The sequence below is a fragment of the Anomaloglossus baeobatrachus genome, unplaced genomic scaffold (genome assembly GCF_048569485.1).
Source record: "Anomaloglossus baeobatrachus isolate aAnoBae1 unplaced genomic scaffold, aAnoBae1.hap1 Scaffold_562, whole genome shotgun sequence".
Taxonomy (NCBI): Eukaryota; Metazoa; Chordata; class Amphibia; order Anura; family Aromobatidae; genus Anomaloglossus; species Anomaloglossus baeobatrachus.
The window spans coordinates 23206-41167 of record NW_027444923.1 but is presented as its reverse complement, the minus strand read 5'-3'; the positions used below and the strand labels follow the sequence as shown (position 1 = coordinate 41167).

Genomic DNA, 17962 nt, shown 5'->3' with positions numbered 1-17962 from the left:
CTGCTGCCCCCTCCCTGGTCCCCCCCCCTGTCACCCCTGTCCAAACCCCTCCCCCCCCGGCCAACCCTACTGAGGATTCCACTACCTCCACCTCATTTCCCTACTCCTCAGCTGGTCTCCTCACCCCCCCCCCAAAGCCCACTCTCCCTCCCCAGACCATGAGAGCAGAGGGCCTCAGCACTCTTGCACTTTTCACCGAGGAGGATTTTCCAGCTCTTGTCTCCTCAGGTACAGGCCAAAGGAAAAGGAAGGTGGAAGATAGTCCTGTCGCAGAACCTTCCAAGCTGTTCATTGTGGACCTTAACCCACCCCAGGAAGAGGAGGATGGCCTCCTCCCAGAACCGGACGTGTTGGAGCAGATGGTGGAGTCCCTTGTGGCCGAAGAAGAAATGGAGGAGTCGGAAGCCACTGAGGCACCATCCCTGCTTGATCAGCTAGCAGAAGAGGGTCTGCTGGAGATACCCTTACCAGCAGGTGCCAAAGAGGAAGAACCGCCCGACCGGAGTGGTAACTAAGGCACACCGCCTGCTCTAACTTTCTCTTTCCTCCAATGACTGCTAACATTAACATCTTTTCCATTAATGTTAGGAGCATCAGAGACAAGTTCCGACGTCAGACAATTTTTGCGTTCCTTAACACTCAGTCTAGTGATGTATTTTTCCTGCAGGAATGCTCCCTTCCCTCCTCTAGGTCCTTCAACCATCTGGCCAGGGAGTGGACCCATGGCCCATCCTACTGGTCTGGCGGGGGCGACTGTAGGTCCGCGGGGGTCGCCGTGCTGATCAGGGGAAGCGCCTTCACATTGGACTCTGTTCAGGAAATCGTCTGCGGCAGGTTACTGCTCGTGGATGGCACCTGGGCGGGAGAACCTGTCAGGTTCATCAATGTGTATGCTTCTCCTGTGAAGAGCGATCGACTGGAGCTCCTCCAAGCCCTGCGCCCTCAGCTCGCTACCGCCAGGACGGTAGTGATGGCCGGGGATTTCAACTGCCCGATTGAGGAGGATGGACGCAGTTCTGGAACGGCTGCCAAGTTGGACGTCACATCCAAACTGCTCATTGAGATGGTGACCGAAGCCTCTCTTGTGGACGTTGTTGGCTCCATCGGACACGGATCCGTGAACTATTCATGGTGCCGATCCGATGGCTCGCTGCGTTCCAGGATTGACTTTGTGTTTACCTCTCGGGCGGTTGGGCGGAGTGGGCACTCGATGGTCCCCTGCTTCTTCTCTGACCACAGAGCCATTCACTTTCAAGGTGTGCTGGGCCATGGCTTCCCCATTGGCCCGGGCTCCTGGAAGCTGAACTGCTCTCTGCTGGAAAAGGGTGAGATTCTGGAGGAGCTTAGAGCTGCCTACTCCACGTGGCGGGCCTACAAGGCGGGCTTCCAGTCTGTTTCTGACTGGTGGGAATACGTTAAACTCGAGTTCCGTTTCTTCTTTCAGGCAAAGAGTCAACAACAGGCGTGTCTGAAGAGGAGGGACTTCAGGAGACTCCAGCGTGAGCTGCGTTCCCTGCAGGACCTTCTTCGATGCGGCTGGGACGTGAGAGAGGAGCTGGAGGAGACTAAGAGGAGCCTGAAAAGGCACTTCGAGGAGGAGTCCGAGCGAATTGTCTTCCGTTCCAAAGTGGAGAACCTGGAGAAGGGTGAGAAATGTAACTCGTTCTTTTTCAGGAAACTCCACGCCGGTCACACGCCCATGAATGAACTACGAGACGAGAGTGGAAACATGCGACGCGGGAAAGAGAACGTGATGAAGGTCGTCAGCGACTTCTACAGCGAACTCTACGCCCGCAAGACTACTGACCCCGAGGCCGCCGATAAGTTCCTGTCAGGTATCACTAACCATCTTGACCCTGCAGACGCGGCGGCCATGGATGTTCCTCTGACGGTGGACGAGCTGCTCTCGGCTGCCAAATCCTTTAGTTCTGGCAGGACACCGGGCAGTGACGGCCTCCCAGCAGAGCTCTATGTAGCGCTGGGAGACCTAATCTGTCCGGACCTGTTAGGGCTGTATGAGGAGATGGTGGTGGAGGGCAGAATGCCTCCATCTCTGAGGGAAGGAATGGTCACGATCCTGTACAAGCGTAAAGGAGAGAGGTGCGACCTGAAGAATTGGCGTCCCATCACCCTTCTGAACGTCGACTACAAGATCCTGGCCAAGACGATGGCAACGAGATTGAAGACTGTTATCGGACGGATCATCCACCCGGACCAGACCTGCGGCATCCCCGGACGTCGCATCGCAGACAGCCTGGCTCTCATGCGGGACACGGTCGAGTACATCAAAGCCCGCCGGGTGCACGCAGCCCTGATCTCGTTGGATCAGGAAAAGGCCTTCGACCGTGTTTCCCATGAGTTCCTGGGCAAAGCTCTGCACAGGTTAGGTTTGGGTAACATGTTTTGCTTGTATGTCCAACTAATGTATTTTGATATTCACAGCTCGGTGTTGGTGAACGGCTGGAAGACTGACCCCTTCCCGGTCCTCTCAGGGGTCAGACAAGGCTGTCCTCTGTCACCTCTTCTTTTTGTTTGTGTTATAGAACTCTTTGCAGAGGCTATCCGGCGGAATGGAGAGATCAGAGGGATCACCGCACCAGGACCAGAACGCTTCGAGGTCAAGTGCTCGCTCTACATGGACGACGTGACCGTCTTCTGCGCGGACCGGCGCTCAGTCGACACCCTCGTCCAGACCTGTGAGACCTTTGGACGGGCTTCGGGAGCCAAAGTCAACTGCGGGAAGTCGGAAGCCATGCTCTTCGGGGACTGGCAGCCGGCCTCTTCCGCCCCCTTCCCTTTCAGCATCCAGCCGGATTTCATCAAGGTTCTTGGAGTCTGGTTCGGGAAGGAAGGAGCAGCCCTCAAGTCCTGGGAGGAACGCTTGACCAAGATCACCCAACGGATCGGTCTGTGGAGCCTCAGACGCCTCACCTGTGAGGGCAAAGCACTGGTCCTGCGTAACGAGGTACTGCCCGTGCTGCAGTACACGGCCCAGGCCTGGCCCCCCCTTGCCACCGTGTGCAGGGCCATTACCAGGACGGTGTTTCGTTTTGTCTGGGGATCCAAGATGGACAGAGTAAAGCGGAGCATCATGTACAAGGATCCTCGCAAGGGTGGGAAGGGCGTACCCGATATCCCCACCCTCCTGCGATCCTCCTTCGTATGTGACTGCGTTCGCCGAACTCTGCGAGTCAAGAGAGGTTCCGCGGGTGGGTCCATGTCTCGCTTCTTCCTGCTCCCCCTTTGGAGACGGTTAGGCTGGGACAAGTGGGACAGCTCCTTCCCCTACAACTGGACGGCGCCATGGTTCTACGGAGACGTGGTTCGGTTTGTGAGGGAACACCAACTGGAGGGACTGAAGCCTGATTTGTGGAAGCCAAAGACTATCCACAAACTCATCAGAGCCAAGGACGAAATGGAGAACATTCCAGGACTTCATCACGACACACTGGAGACTGTTTGGACAAACGTGTCATCGGCTGGATTGACCAACGGGCACAAGGACTTGTCATGGATGGCGATACAGGGCGGACTGCCCGTCCGGTCATTCATGCACGCCCGGAACCTGTGCAAAACCCGGTACTGCCCAAGGTGCCCCTTCGTGGAGGAAACATCGCTGCACGCCTTTTGGGACTGCCGTTTCGCACAGCGCCTGTTGGTTGCCCTGGAGGATGACCTGAGGAACTCCGTCCCCAGAGGGAGCCTATCGTACCATTCCGTACTTTATGGACTCTTCCCTGGGACTCACACCGTTGGAGCCATCCAGGAGGCTTGGCGCCTTATGAACTGCTTTAAGGACGCTATTTGGGTCGCCAGGAACCGGCTCATCTTGAAGAGGGAGAGGATGTCTATCCAGGATTGCCGCAAGCTGATCCACAGCCTGCTCAGAGACTATTCCATCATGGACAGTCCGGACGACAGCGCCGAGGAGGAGGTTTAGACCTCTTCCATGCCCCCTCCCTCCTTTTCCCGTTATGTGCGTCTTTCAATAAAGCTTCGGGCCTGTGATTTCCCCAACCTATCCCCCTTTTCCCCTACCCCCATCCCCCAATCGCCGGTTCGTCGTTATTTATTGTCTAACTTTTTCTTTCAGCTTGAGTGTTATGGATAAGCATAGGAGTGTGATGCATAGTTTAGTGCGTCGCACTCTATGGCTATGTAAGAAGGATTGTATAGTTCTGTGTGTACGGGGCTGCGGCACTGTACACGGTTTGTTACCTTTTTGTGAGTAGTGCATGATAATAAAGATGCTGTTAAATCAAAAATCTGTTCTTATCAGTTTAATATCTGATACGTCCCCTATCTGGGGACCATATATTAAATGGATTTTTAGAACAGGGAGATGGAAAAAGAGCTTGCTCTGTCCACTCCACGCATTGACCTGGTATTGCAGTACCTCCAGGAACGGTGCACCCCTTCTTAACCCAGTTTCCAAAAGCAGAACTCAATTCACCTGATTCATATTAGCCCGATTTAATGAATTGGAAGAAAGCATACGTCTTCATATGCACCTCAATTTGGCCCATTCACTTTTCACACTTCCTCCTTTTGTTTTTTATCTTTCACACTTTTGACTTTCTTTATTCATCCAAATAGCAAACTCATCACCACTCAACCTGACCAACTCGGCTATGTCCCCGTGCTGCAGTTCTCTGTCTTATCTAGATCATTTGCAATTGAATGGAATAGATCCCTTTTGGACAAAGTGGATTCACCTGCTGCTGCAGTGACCACAGGTGTGATAACATCTAGAATTGGCATCTGGTGCGATCTCTCCGCTTCCACTCCAAAGAAAGTTACCTGTTTATTCCTATCATGCATTGGTTTTTGGGGTTTTCTTTGAGTAATGATGATCTCTTTAGTAGTCTGTTGGCGCCCTCTCCTGGAGGAATAGTTTGCTTGCTCTTGGACATTCTAAAAGAGAGGTCATGATAGACATTGAGCTTCTGAGCTCAATTGGGGACAGTCATGGGTGATGAATGTTTGCAACCTACTGCGAAGCCTCATACCGCAATATAAGGAACGTCAAATACTAAGAAAGGGCGGCCTATGAAAGAATTACTACTTTCAATAAGTACACTTAAACGGCTAATTGGGAATAGAAAAACTGTAAAAAGCCCTCTGAGAAAGCCCCCCTCTAACCTTTGATAGTAAGCTTTTCTGTAGTCTGCCTGTTGATGTATTTTCCGTTTGAACTGTGCACAACATGAAGAGACGGAACACTGGCGGCTTGTCACAATGCCCCCCGATGACATCACAATAGCGCTGCTGCCTAGAAAACAAGCTGCGCAGAAGAAGTTGTTCTTTGGGTGGGAGGGTGGGCTAGTGGAAGGAGGGGGCAATCTCTTTTTTTCCCGGGTGGTAGGGGGATGACAGGAGAAGGGAAGCGGGTGGTGAGAAAGGTACAGAGGGCAGGGTTTGGGGGCTGGGAAGGAAAGGGAAAAGATTAGGGTTTGGGGATGATGAAAGGGCTTTCTACGGGTAAGGATGGCAAAGGGTGGCAGTGACGGAAAGTCAGGCAACCTGTCCTGTCCGTCTTTTTGTATCGTGAATTGGAAAGACTGCAAGGGGGAGGGGAGTTGCTTGCGCCCTAAAGGAGGAGTTATTCAGATTCATTGCAGTGGGCGGCGGCTGCAAAACGCACCATTCTTCTTGTTTTGGCTCTGCAAAGCAGCCTTTTCAAGGGTTGGCTTGGGTGACAAAATGTCTTGTGTAGGCGTGGGTTTGTCTCCCTCTCGCTCTCTCTCCCTAAGATGTGTCCGGCATAGGCCAGGGTGCCACTCGAGGCCCAAACCAATTCTGGTTATCGCTTCTCGGCCTTTTGGCTAAGATCAAGTGTAGTATCTGTTCTTATCAGTTTAATATCTGATACGTCCCCTATCTGGGGACCATATATTAAATGGATTTTTAGAACAGGGAGATGGAAAAAGAGCTTGCTCTGTCCACTCCACGCATTGACCTGGTATTGCAGTACCTCCAGGAACGGTGCACCCCTTCTTAACCCAGTTTCCAAAAGCAGAACTCAATTCACCTGATTCATATTAGCCCGATTTAATGAATTGGAAGAAAGCATACGTCTTCATATGCACCTCAATTTGGCCCATTCACTTTTCACACTTCCTCCTTTTGTTTTTTATCTTTCACACTTTTGACTTTCTTTATTCATCCAAATAGCAAACTCATCACCACTCAACCTGACCAACTCGGCTATGTCCCCGTGCTGCAGTTCTCTGTCTTATCTAGATCATTTGCAATTGAATGGAATAGATCCCTTTTGGACAAAGTGGATTCACCTGCTGCTGCAGTGACCACAGGTGTGATAACATCTAGAATTGGCATCTGGTGCGATCTCTCCGCTTCCACTCCAAAGAAAGTTACCTGTTTATTCCTATCATGCATTGGTTTTTGGGGTTTTCTTTGAGTAATGATGATCTCTTTAGTAGTCTGTTGGCGCCCTCTCCTGGAGGAATAGTTTGCTTGCTCTTGGACATTCTAAAAGAGAGGTCATGATAGACATTGAGCTTCTGAGCTCAATTGGGGACAGTCATGGGTGATGAATGTTTGCAACCTACTGCGAAGCCTCATACCGCAATATAAGGAACGTCAAATACTAAGAAAGGGCGGCCTATGAAAGAATTACTACTTTCAATAAGTACACTTAAACGGCTAATTGGGAATAGAAAAACTGTAAAAAGCCCTCTGAGAAAGCCCCCCTCTAACCTTTGATAGTAAGCTTTTCTGTAGTCTGCCTGTTGATGTATTTTCCGTTTGAACTGTGCACAACATGAAGAGACGGAACACTGGCGGCTTGTCACAATGCCCCCCGATGACATCACAATAGCGCTGCTGCCTAGAAAACAAGCTGCGCAGAAGAAGTTGTTCTTTGGGTGGGAGGGTGGGCTAGTGGAAGGAGGGGGCAATCTCTTTTTTTCCCGGGTGGTAGGGGGATGACAGGAGAAGGGAAGCGGGTGGTGAGAAAGGTACAGAGGGCAGGGTTTGGGGGCTGGGAAGGAAAGGGAAAAGATTAGGGTTTGGGGATGATGAAAGGGCTTTCTACGGGTAAGGATGGCAAAGGGTGGCAGTGACGGAAAGTCAGGCAACCTGTCCTGTCCGTCTTTTTGTATCGTGAATTGGAAAGACTGCAAGGGGGAGGGGAGTTGCTTGCGCCCTAAAGGAGGAGTTATTCAGATTCATTGCAGTGGGCGGCGGCTGCAAAACGCACCATTCTTCTTGTTTTGGCTCTGCAAAGCAGCCTTTTCAAGGGTTGGCTTGGGTGACAAAATGTCTTGTGTAGGCGTGGGTTTGTCTCCCTCTCGCTCTCTCTCCCTAAGATGTGTCCGGCATAGGCCAGGGTGCCACTCGAGGCCCAAACCAATTCTGGTTATCGCTTCTCGGCCTTTTGGCTAAGATCAAGTGTAGTATCTTTCGAAAAGGTGGTTTAAGGCTCCGGCCACCTTAGTACAATGATGCAATGCACACTGGAAGGTTGCGCTTGTTAGTACTTTGGGAGGATAGTATATCCATCTAGAGGAAACCATGGCCCTACCAGGATCGAGGTTATTAGACTGAGTAAGTGTGAGGGTTATGGTGCAATGTGCCCCAGGAATGGACACCCTGGAGGGAGTCTGAACTTGCTAGGTTGGGACCCTGGTAAGCCTCAGACTCTGTCGCACGCCGCGCCTTGCCTATTCATACTTTCCAAGCATATTGCCCTATCCCGGCCTTCTGGCTAAGAAGGGAATTTTCATAATCCCGGTCGGAGGTCCGGTCAGCTTTGGGCTGAGAAACCAACACCCGGTTGGAGGTCCGGGTCAGCTTTGGCTGAGAAACCAACACCCGGTTGGAGGTCCGGTTAGCCTTGGGCTGAGAAACCAACACCCGGTTGGAGGTCCGGTCAGCCTTGGGCTGAGAAACCAACACCCGGTTGGAGGTCCGGTCAGCCTTGGGCTGAGAAACCAACACCGGTTGACGGTCCGGGCAGTCTCGGCTGCGAAACCAACGACTAGTAGCTCCCTACTCCACTTGGGTAAGATGCCTCGGTGGACGCTGGGAGCAACAACAAGGCTCAACCAGGCTTTGGCTTGGGGGAGCACCGAAGATCCCTGACCCTCGCTGTGGCCTTCTGGCTCGGAGGGACGGGGTTGATTTTTGGGGATCCTCTTCTCACGGAGGGGTCCACATGAATCCTAGCCTTTGCACTGTTTTTGGTGTGACTTCGGTCATGCATTTTTGCGGTGCTTTGGAAAGCTTCATTAAATCAAAATCTGTTCTTATCAGTTTAATATCTGATACGTCCCCTATCTGGGGACCATATATTAAATGGATTTTTAGAACAGGGAGATGGAAAAAGAGCTTGCTCTGTCCACTCCACGCATTGACCTGGTATTGCAGTACCTCCAGGAACGGTGCACCCCTTCTTAACCCAGTTTCCAAAAGCAGAACTCAATTCACCTGATTCATATTAGCCCGATTTAATGAATTGGAAGAAAGCATACGTCTTCATATGCACCTCAATTTGGCCCATTCACTTTTCACACTTCCTCCTTTTGTTTTTTATCTTTCACACTTTTGACTTTCTTTATTCATCCAAATAGCAAACTCATCACCACTCAACCTGACCAACTCGGCTATGTCCCCGTGCTGCAGTTCTCTGTCTTATCTAGATCATTTGCAATTGAATGGAATAGATCCCTTTTGGACAAAGTGGATTCACCTGCTGCTGCAGTGACCACAGGTGTGATAACATCTAGAATTGGCATCTGGTGCGATCTCTCCGCTTCCACTCCAAAGAAAGTTACCTGTTTATTCCTATCATGCATTGGTTTTTGGGGTTTTCTTTGAGTAATGATGATCTCTTTAGTAGTCTGTTGGCGCCCTCTCCTGGAGGAATAGTTTGCTTGCTCTTGGACATTCTAAAAGAGAGGTCATGATAGACATTGAGCTTCTGAGCTCAATTGGGGACAGTCATGGGTGATGAATGTTTGCAACCTACTGCGAAGCCTCATACCGCAATATAAGGAACGTCAAATACTAAGAAAGGGCGGCCTATGAAAGAATTACTACTTTCAATAAGTACACTTAAACGGCTAATTGGGAATAGAAAAACTGTAAAAAGCCCTCTGAGAAAGCCCCCCTCTAACCTTTGATAGTAAGCTTTTCTGTAGTCTGCCTGTTGATGTATTTTCCGTTTGAACTGTGCACAACATGAAGAGACGGAACACTGGCGGCTTGTCACAATGCCCCCCGATGACATCACAATAGCGCTGCTGCCTAGAAAACAAGCTGCGCAGAAGAAGTTGTTCTTTGGGTGGGAGGGTGGGCTAGTGGAAGGAGGGGGCAATCTCTTTTTTTCCCGGGTGGTAGGGGGATGACAGGAGAAGGGAAGCGGGTGGTGAGAAAGGTACAGAGGGCAGGGTTTGGGGGCTGGGAAGGAAAGGGAAAAGATTAGGGTTTGGGGATGATGAAAGGGCTTTCTACGGGTAAGGATGGCAAAGGGTGGCAGTGACGGAAAGTCAGGCAACCTGTCCTGTCCGTCTTTTTGTATCGTGAATTGGAAAGACTGCAAGGGGGAGGGGAGTTGCTTGCGCCCTAAAGGAGGAGTTATTCAGATTCATTGCAGTGGGCGGCGGCTGCAAAATGCACCATTCTTCTTGTTTTGGCTCTGCAAAGCAGCCTTTTCAAGGGTTGGCTTGGGTGACAAAATGTCTTGTGTAGGCGTGGGTTTGTCTCCCTCTCGCTCTCTCTCCCTAAGATGTGTCCGGCATAGGCCAGGGTGCCACTCGAGGCCCAAACCAATTCTGGTTATCGCTTCTCGGCCTTTTGGCTAAGATCAAGTGTAGTATCTGTTCTTATCAGTTTAATATCTGATACGTCCCCTATCTGGGGACCATATATTAAATGGATTTTTAGAACAGGGAGATGGAAAAAGAGCTTGCTCTGTCCACTCCACGCATTGACCTGGTATTGCAGTACCTCCAGGAACGGTGCACCCCTTCTTAACCCAGTTTCCAAAAGCAGAACTCAATTCACCTGATTCATATTAGCCCGATTTAATGAATTGGAAGAAAGCATACGTCTTCATATGCACCTCAATTTGGCCCATTCACTTTTCACACTTCCTCCTTTTGTTTTTTATCTTTCACACTTTTGACTTTCTTTATTCATCCAAATAGCAAACTCATCACCACTCAACCTGACCAACTCGGCTATGTCCCCGTGCTGCAGTTCTCTGTCTTATCTAGATCATTTGCAATTGAATGGAATAGATCCCTTTTGGACAAAGTGGATTCACCTGCTGCTGCAGTGACCACAGGTGTGATAACATCTAGAATTGGCATCTGGTGCGATCTCTCCGCTTCCACTCCAAAGAAAGTTACCTGTTTATTCCTATCATGCATTGGTTTTTGGGGTTTTCTTTGAGTAATGATGATCTCTTTAGTAGTCTGTTGGCGCCCTCTCCTGGAGGAATAGTTTGCTTGCTCTTGGACATTCTAAAAGAGAGGTCATGATAGACATTGAGCTTCTGAGCTCAATTGGGGACAGTCATGGGTGATGAATGTTTGCAACCTACTGCGAAGCCTCATACCGCAATATAAGGAACGTCAAATACTAAGAAAGGGCGGCCTATGAAAGAATTACTACTTTCAATAAGTACACTTAAACGGCTAATTGGGAATAGAAAAACTGTAAAAAGCCCTCTGAGAAAGCCCCCCTCTAACCTTTGATAGTAAGCTTTTCTGTAGTCTGCCTGTTGATGTATTTTCCGTTTGAACTGTGCACAACATGAAGAGACGGAACACTGGCGGCTTGTCACAATGCCCCCCGATGACATCACAATAGCGCTGCTGCCTAGAAAACAAGCTGCGCAGAAGAAGTTGTTCTTTGGGTGGGAGGGTGGGCTAGTGGAAGGAGGGGGCAATCTCTTTTTTTCCCGGGTGGTAGGGGGATGACAGGAGAAGGGAAGCGGGTGGTGAGAAAGGTACAGAGGGCAGGGTTTGGGGGCTGGGAAGGAAAGGGAAAAGATTAGGGTTTGGGGATGATGAAAGGGCTTTCTACGGGTAAGGATGGCAAAGGGTGGCAGTGACGGAAAGTCAGGCAACCTGTCCTGTCCGTCTTTTTGTATCGTGAATTGGAAAGACTGCAAGGGGGAGGGGAGTTGCTTGCGCCCTAAAGGAGGAGTTATTCAGATTCATTGCAGTGGGCGGCGGCTGCAAAACGCACCATTCTTCTTGTTTTGGCTCTGCAAAGCAGCCTTTTCAAGGGTTGGCTTGGGTGACAAAATGTCTTGTGTAGGCGTGGGTTTGTCTCCCTCTCGCTCTCTCTCCCTAAGATGTGTCCGGCATAGGCCAGGGTGCCACTCGAGGCCCAAACCAATTCTGGTTATCGCTTCTCGGCCTTTTGGCTAAGATCAAGTGTAGTATCTGTTCTTATCAGTTTAATATCTGATACGTCCCCTATCTGGGGACCATATATTAAATGGATTTTTAGAACAGGGAGATGGAAAAAGAGCTTGCTCTGTCCACTCCACGCATTGACCTGGTATTGCAGTACCTCCAGGAACGGTGCACCCCTTCTTAACCCAGTTTCCAAAAGCAGAACTCAATTCACCTGATTCATATTAGCCCGATTTAATGAATTGGAAGAAAGCATACGTCTTCATATGCACCTCAATTTGGCCCATTCACTTTTCACACTTCCTCCTTTTGTTTTTTATCTTTCACACTTTTGACTTTCTTTATTCATCCAAATAGCAAACTCATCACCACTCAACCTGACCAACTCGGCTATGTCCCCGTGCTGCAGTTCTCTGTCTTATCTAGATCATTTGCAATTGAATGGAATAGATCCCTTTTGGACAAAGTGGATTCACCTGCTGCTGCAGTGACCACAGGTGTGATAACATCTAGAATTGGCATCTGGTGCGATCTCTCCGCTTCCACTCCAAAGAAAGTTACCTGTTTATTCCTATCATGCATTGGTTTTTGGGGTTTTCTTTGAGTAATGATGATCTCTTTAGTAGTCTGTTGGCGCCCTCTCCTGGAGGAATAGTTTGCTTGCTCTTGGACATTCTAAAAGAGAGGTCATGATAGACATTGAGCTTCTGAGCTCAATTGGGGACAGTCATGGGTGATGAATGTTTGCAACCTACTGCGAAGCCTCATACCGCAATATAAGGAACGTCAAATACTAAGAAAGGGCGGCCTATGAAAGAATTACTACTTTCAATAAGTACACTTAAACGGCTAATTGGGAATAGAAAAACTGTAAAAAGCCCTCTGAGAAAGCCCCCCTCTAACCTTTGATAGTAAGCTTTTCTGTAGTCTGCCTGTTGATGTATTTTCCGTTTGAACTGTGCACAACATGAAGAGACGGAACACTGGCGGCTTGTCACAATGCCCCCCGATGACATCACAATAGCGCTGCTGCCTAGAAAACAAGCTGCGCAGAAGAAGTTGTTCTTTGGGTGGGAGGGTGGGCTAGTGGAAGGAGGGGGCAATCTCTTTTTTTCCCGGGTGGTAGGGGGATGACAGGAGAAGGGAAGCGGGTGGTGAGAAAGGTACAGAGGGCAGGGTTTGGGGGCTGGGAAGGAAAGGGAAAAGATTAGGGTTTGGGGATGATGAAAGGGCTTTCTACGGGTAAGGATGGCAAAGGGTGGCAGTGACGGAAAGTCAGGCAACCTGTCCTGTCCGTCTTTTTGTATCGTGAATTGGAAAGACTGCAAGGGGGAGGGGAGTTGCTTGCGCCCTAAAGGAGGAGTTATTCAGATTCATTGCAGTGGGCGGCGGCTGCAAAACGCACCATTCTTCTTGTTTTGGCTCTGCAAAGCAGCCTTTTCAAGGGTTGGCTTGGGTGACAAAATGTCTTGTGTAGGCGTGGGTTTGTCTCCCTCTCGCTCTCTCTCCCTAAGATGTGTCCGGCATAGGCCAGGGTGCCACTCGAGGCCCAAACCAATTCTGGTTATCGCTTCTCGGCCTTTTGGCTAAGATCAAGTGTAGTATCTGTTCTTATCAGTTTAATATCTGATACGTCCCCTATCTGGGGACCATATATTAAATGGATTTTTAGAACAGGGAGATGGAAAAAGAGCTTGCTCTGTCCACTCCACGCATTGACCTGGTATTGCAGTACCTCCAGGAACGGTGCACCCCTTCTTAACCCAGTTTCCAAAAGCAGAACTCAATTCACCTGATTCATATTAGCCCGATTTAATGAATTGGAAGAAAGCATACGTCTTCATATGCACCTCAATTTGGCCCATTCACTTTTCACACTTCCTCCTTTTGTTTTTTATCTTTCACACTTTTGACTTTCTTTATTCATCCAAATAGCAAACTCATCACCACTCAACCTGACCAACTCGGCTATGTCCCCGTGCTGCAGTTCTCTGTCTTATCTAGATCATTTGCAATTGAATGGAATAGATCCCTTTTGGACAAAGTGGATTCACCTGCTGCTGCAGTGACCACAGGTGTGATAACATCTAGAATTGGCATCTGGTGCGATCTCTCCGCTTCCACTCCAAAGAAAGTTACCTGTTTATTCCTATCATGCATTGGTTTTTGGGGTTTTCTTTGAGTAATGATGATCTCTTTAGTAGTCTGTTGGCGCCCTCTCCTGGAGGAATAGTTTGCTTGCTCTTGGACATTCTAAAAGAGAGGTCATGATAGACATTGAGCTTCTGAGCTCAATTGGGGACAGTCATGGGTGATGAATGTTTGCAACCTACTGCGAAGCCTCATACCGCAATATAAGGAACGTCAAATACTAAGAAAGGGCGGCCTATGAAAGAATTACTACTTTCAATAAGTACACTTAAACGGCTAATTGGGAATAGAAAAACTGTAAAAAGCCCTCTGAGAAAGCCCCCCTCTAACCTTTGATAGTAAGCTTTTCTGTAGTCTGCCTGTTGATGTATTTTCCGTTTGAACTGTGCACAACATGAAGAGACGGAACACTGGCGGCTTGTCACAATGCCCCCCGATGACATCACAATAGCGCTGCTGCCTAGAAAACAAGCTGCGCAGAAGAAGTTGTTCTTTGGGTGGGAGGGTGGGCTAGTGGAAGGAGGGGGCAATCTCTTTTTTTCCCGGGTGGTAGGGGGATGACAGGAGAAGGGAAGCGGGTGGTGAGAAAGGTACAGAGGGCAGGGTTTGGGGGCTGGGAAGGAAAGGGAAAAGATTAGGGTTTGGGGATGATGAAAGGGCTTTCTACGGGTAAGGATGGCAAAGGGTGGCAGTGACGGAAAGTCAGGCAACCTGTCCTGTCCGTCTTTTTGTATCGTGAATTGGAAAGACTGCAAGGGGGAGGGGAGTTGCTTGCGCCCTAAAGGAGGAGTTATTCAGATTCATTGCAGTGGGCGGCGGCTGCAAAACGCACCATTCTTCTTGTTTTGGCTCTGCAAAGCAGCCTTTTCAAGGGTTGGCTTGGGTGACAAAATGTCTTGTGTAGGCGTGGGTTTGTCTCCCTCTCGCTCTCTCTCCCTAAGATGTGTCCGGCATAGGCCAGGGTGCCACTCGAGGCCCAAACCAATTCTGGTTATCGCTTCTCGGCCTTTTGGCTAAGATCAAGTGTAGTATCTGTTCTTATCAGTTTAATATCTGATACGTCCCCTATCTGGGGACCATATATTAAATGGATTTTTAGAACAGGGAGATGGAAAAAGAGCTTGCTCTGTCCACTCCACGCATTGACCTGGTATTGCAGTACCTCCAGGAACGGTGCACCCCTTCTTAACCCAGTTTCCAAAAGCAGAACTCAATTCACCTGATTCATATTAGCCCGATTTAATGAATTGGAAGAAAGCATACGTCTTCATATGCACCTCAATTTGGCCCATTCACTTTTCACACTTCCTCCTTTTGTTTTTTATCTTTCACACTTTTGACTTTCTTTATTCATCCAAATAGCAAACTCATCACCACTCAACCTGACCAACTCGGCTATGTCCCCGTGCTGCAGTTCTCTGTCTTATCTAGATCATTTGCAATTGAATGGAATAGATCCCTTTTGGACAAAGTGGATTCACCTGCTGCTGCAGTGACCACAGGTGTGATAACATCTAGAATTGGCATCTGGTGCGATCTCTCCGCTTCCACTCCAAAGAAAGTTACCTGTTTATTCCTATCATGCATTGGTTTTTGGGGTTTTCTTTGAGTAATGATGATCTCTTTAGTAGTCTGTTGGCGCCCTCTCCTGGAGGAATAGTTTGCTTGCTCTTGGACATTCTAAAAGAGAGGTCATGATAGACATTGAGCTTCTGAGCTCAATTGGGGACAGTCATGGGTGATGAATGTTTGCAACCTACTGCGAAGCCTCATACCGCAATATAAGGAACGTCAAATACTAAGAAAGGGCGGCCTATGAAAGAATTACTACTTTCAATAAGTACACTTAAACGGCTAATTGGGAATAGAAAAACTGTAAAAAGCCCTCTGAGAAAGCCCCCCTCTAACCTTTGATAGTAAGCTTTTCTGTAGTCTGCCTGTTGATGTATTTTCCGTTTGAACTGTGCACAACATGAAGAGACGGAACACTGGCGGCTTGTCACAATGCCCCCCGATGACATCACAATAGCGCTGCTGCCTAGAAAACAAGCTGCGCAGAAGAAGTTGTTCTTTGGGTGGGAGGGTGGGCTAGTGGAAGGAGGGGGCAATCTCTTTTTTTCCCGGGTGGTAGGGGGATGACAGGAGAAGGGAAGCGGGTGGTGAGAGAAGGTACAGAGGGCAGGGTTTGGGGGCTGGGAAGGAAAGGGAAAAGATTAGGGTTTGGGGATGATGAAAGGGCTTTCTACGGGTAAGGATGGCAAAGGGTGGCAGTGACGGAAAGTCAGGCAACCTGTCCTGTCCGTCTTTTTGTATCGTGAATTGGAAAGACTGCAAGGGGGAGGGGAGTTGCTTGCGCCCTAAAGGAGGAGTTATTCAGATTCATTGCAGTGGGCGGCGGCTGCAAAACGCACCATTCTTCTTGTTTTGGCTCTGCAAAGCAGCCTTTTCAAGGGTTGGCTTGGGTGACAAAATGTCTTGTGTAGGCGTGGGTTTGTCTCCCTCTCGCTCTCTCTCCCTAAGATGTGTCCGGCATAGGCCAGGGTGCCACTCGAGGCCCAAACCAATTCTGGTTATCGCTTCTCGGCCTTTTGGCTAAGATCAAGTGTAGTATCTGTTCTTATCAGTTTAATATCTGATACGTCCCCTATCTGGGGACCATATATTAAATGGATTTTTAGAACAGGGAGATGGAAAAAGAGCTTGCTCTGTCCACTCCACGCATTGACCTGGTATTGCAGTACCTCCAGGAACGGTGCACCCCTTCTTAACCCAGTTTCCAAAAGCAGAACTCAATTCACCTGATTCATATTAGCCCGATTTAATGAATTGGAAGAAAGCATACGTCTTCATATGCACCTCAATTTGGCCCATTCACTTTTCACACTTCCTCCTTTTGTTTTTTATCTTTCACACTTTTGACTTTCTTTATTCATCCAAATAGCAAACTCATCACCACTCAACCTGACCAACTCGGCTATGTCCCCGTGCTGCAGTTCTCTGTCTTATCTAGATCATTTGCAATTGAATGGAATAGATCCCTTTTGGACAAAGTGGATTCACCTGCTGCTGCAGTGACCACAGGTGTGATAACATCTAGAATTGGCATCTGGTGCGATCTCTCCGCTTCCACTCCAAAGAAAGTTACCTGTTTATTCCTATCATGCATTGGTTTTTGGGGTTTTCTTTGAGTAATGATGATCTCTTTAGTAGTCTGTTGGCGCCCTCTCCTGGAGGAATAGTTTGCTTGCTCTTGGACATTCTAAAAGAGAGGTCATGATAGACATTGAGCTTCTGAGCTCAATTGGGGACAGTCATGGGTGATGAATGTTTGCAACCTACTGCGAAGCCTCATACCGCAATATAAGGAACGTCAAATACTAAGAAAGGGCGGCCTATGAAAGAATTACTACTTTCAATAAGTACACTTAAACGGCTAATTGGGAATAGAAAAACTGTAAAAAGCCCTCTGAGAAAGCCCCCCTCTAACCTTTGATAGTAAGCTTTTCTGTAGTCTGCCTGTTGATGTATTTTCCGTTTGAACTGTGCACAACATGAAGAGACGGAACACTGGCGGCTTGTCACAATGCCCCCCGATGACATCACAATAGCGCTGCTGCCTAGAAAACAAGCTGCGCAGAAGAAGTTGTTCTTTGGGTGGGAGGGTGGGCTAGTGGAAGGAGGGGGCAATCTCTTTTTTTCCCGGGTGGTAGGGGGATGACAGGAGAAGGGAAGCGGGTGGTGAGAAAGGTACAGAGGGCAGGGTTTGGGGGCTGGGAAGGAAAGGGAAAAGATTAGGGTTTGGGGATGATGAAAGGGCTTTCTACGGGTAAGGATGGCAAAGGGTGGCAGTGACGGAAAGTCAGGCAACCTGTCCTGTCCGTCTTTTTGTATCGTGAATTGGAAAGACTGCAAGGGGGAGGGGAGTTGCTTGCGCCCTAAAGGAGGAGTTATTCAGATTCATTGCAGTGGGCGGCGGCTGCAAAACGCACCATTCTTCTTGTTTTGGCTCTGCAAAGCAGCCTTTTCAAGGGTTGGCTTGGGTGACAAAATGTCTTGTGTAGGCGTGGGTTTGTCTCCCTCTCGCTCTCTCTCCCTAAGATGTGTCCGGCATAGGCCAGGGTGCCACTCGAGGCCCAAACCAATTCTGGTTATCGCTTCTCGGCCTTTTGGCTAAGATCAAGTGTAGTATCTGTTCTTATCAGTTTAATATCTGATACGTCCCCTATCTGGGGACCATATATTAAATGGATTTTTAGAACAGGGAGATGGAAAAAGAGCTTGCTCTGTCCACTCCACGCATTGACCTGGTATTGCAGTACCTCCAGGAACGGTGCACCCCTTCTTAACCCAGTTTCCAAAAGCAGAACTCAATTCACCTGATTCATATTAGCCCGATTTAATGAATTGGAAGAAAGCAT

General features: G+C 48.9%; 8 non-coding genes and 2 pseudogenes across 8 annotated transcripts; all 10 read left to right on the top strand.

Moving 5' to 3' along the window:
* Positions 1-4214: 4214 nt before the first annotated feature.
* On the top strand, positions 4215-4418 carry LOC142284047 (U2 spliceosomal RNA; annotated as a pseudogene).
* A 1387-nt stretch (positions 4419-5805) lies between these two features.
* On the top strand, positions 5806-5996 carry LOC142284094 (U2 spliceosomal RNA). Its single transcript, XR_012745636.1, has one exon. It is a non-coding gene; the product is annotated as a U2 spliceosomal RNA (small nuclear RNA).
* Positions 5997-7383: 1387 nt separating this feature from the next.
* On the top strand, positions 7384-7525 carry LOC142284087 (U2 spliceosomal RNA; annotated as a pseudogene).
* A 696-nt stretch (positions 7526-8221) lies between these two features.
* Positions 8222-8416, top strand: LOC142284049 (U2 spliceosomal RNA). Its single transcript, XR_012745614.1, has one exon. It is a non-coding gene; the product is annotated as a U2 spliceosomal RNA (small nuclear RNA).
* Positions 8417-9803: 1387 nt separating this feature from the next.
* Positions 9804-9994, top strand: LOC142284093 (U2 spliceosomal RNA). The gene has a single exon (XR_012745635.1). It is a non-coding gene; the product is annotated as a U2 spliceosomal RNA (small nuclear RNA).
* A 1387-nt stretch (positions 9995-11381) lies between these two features.
* Positions 11382-11572, top strand: LOC142284091 (U2 spliceosomal RNA). Its single transcript, XR_012745634.1, has one exon. It is a non-coding gene; the product is annotated as a U2 spliceosomal RNA (small nuclear RNA).
* A 1387-nt stretch (positions 11573-12959) lies between these two features.
* On the top strand, positions 12960-13150 carry LOC142284088 (U2 spliceosomal RNA). The gene has a single exon (XR_012745633.1). It is a non-coding gene; the product is annotated as a U2 spliceosomal RNA (small nuclear RNA).
* A 1387-nt stretch (positions 13151-14537) lies between these two features.
* Positions 14538-14728, top strand: LOC142284076 (U2 spliceosomal RNA). The gene has a single exon (XR_012745632.1). It is a non-coding gene; the product is annotated as a U2 spliceosomal RNA (small nuclear RNA).
* A 1388-nt stretch (positions 14729-16116) lies between these two features.
* Positions 16117-16307, top strand: LOC142284064 (U2 spliceosomal RNA). Its single transcript, XR_012745628.1, has one exon. It is a non-coding gene; the product is annotated as a U2 spliceosomal RNA (small nuclear RNA).
* Positions 16308-17694: 1387 nt separating this feature from the next.
* LOC142284052 (U2 spliceosomal RNA) lies at positions 17695-17885 on the top strand. The gene has a single exon (XR_012745617.1). It is a non-coding gene; the product is annotated as a U2 spliceosomal RNA (small nuclear RNA).
* The last annotated feature ends 77 nt before the right edge of the window (positions 17886-17962 follow it).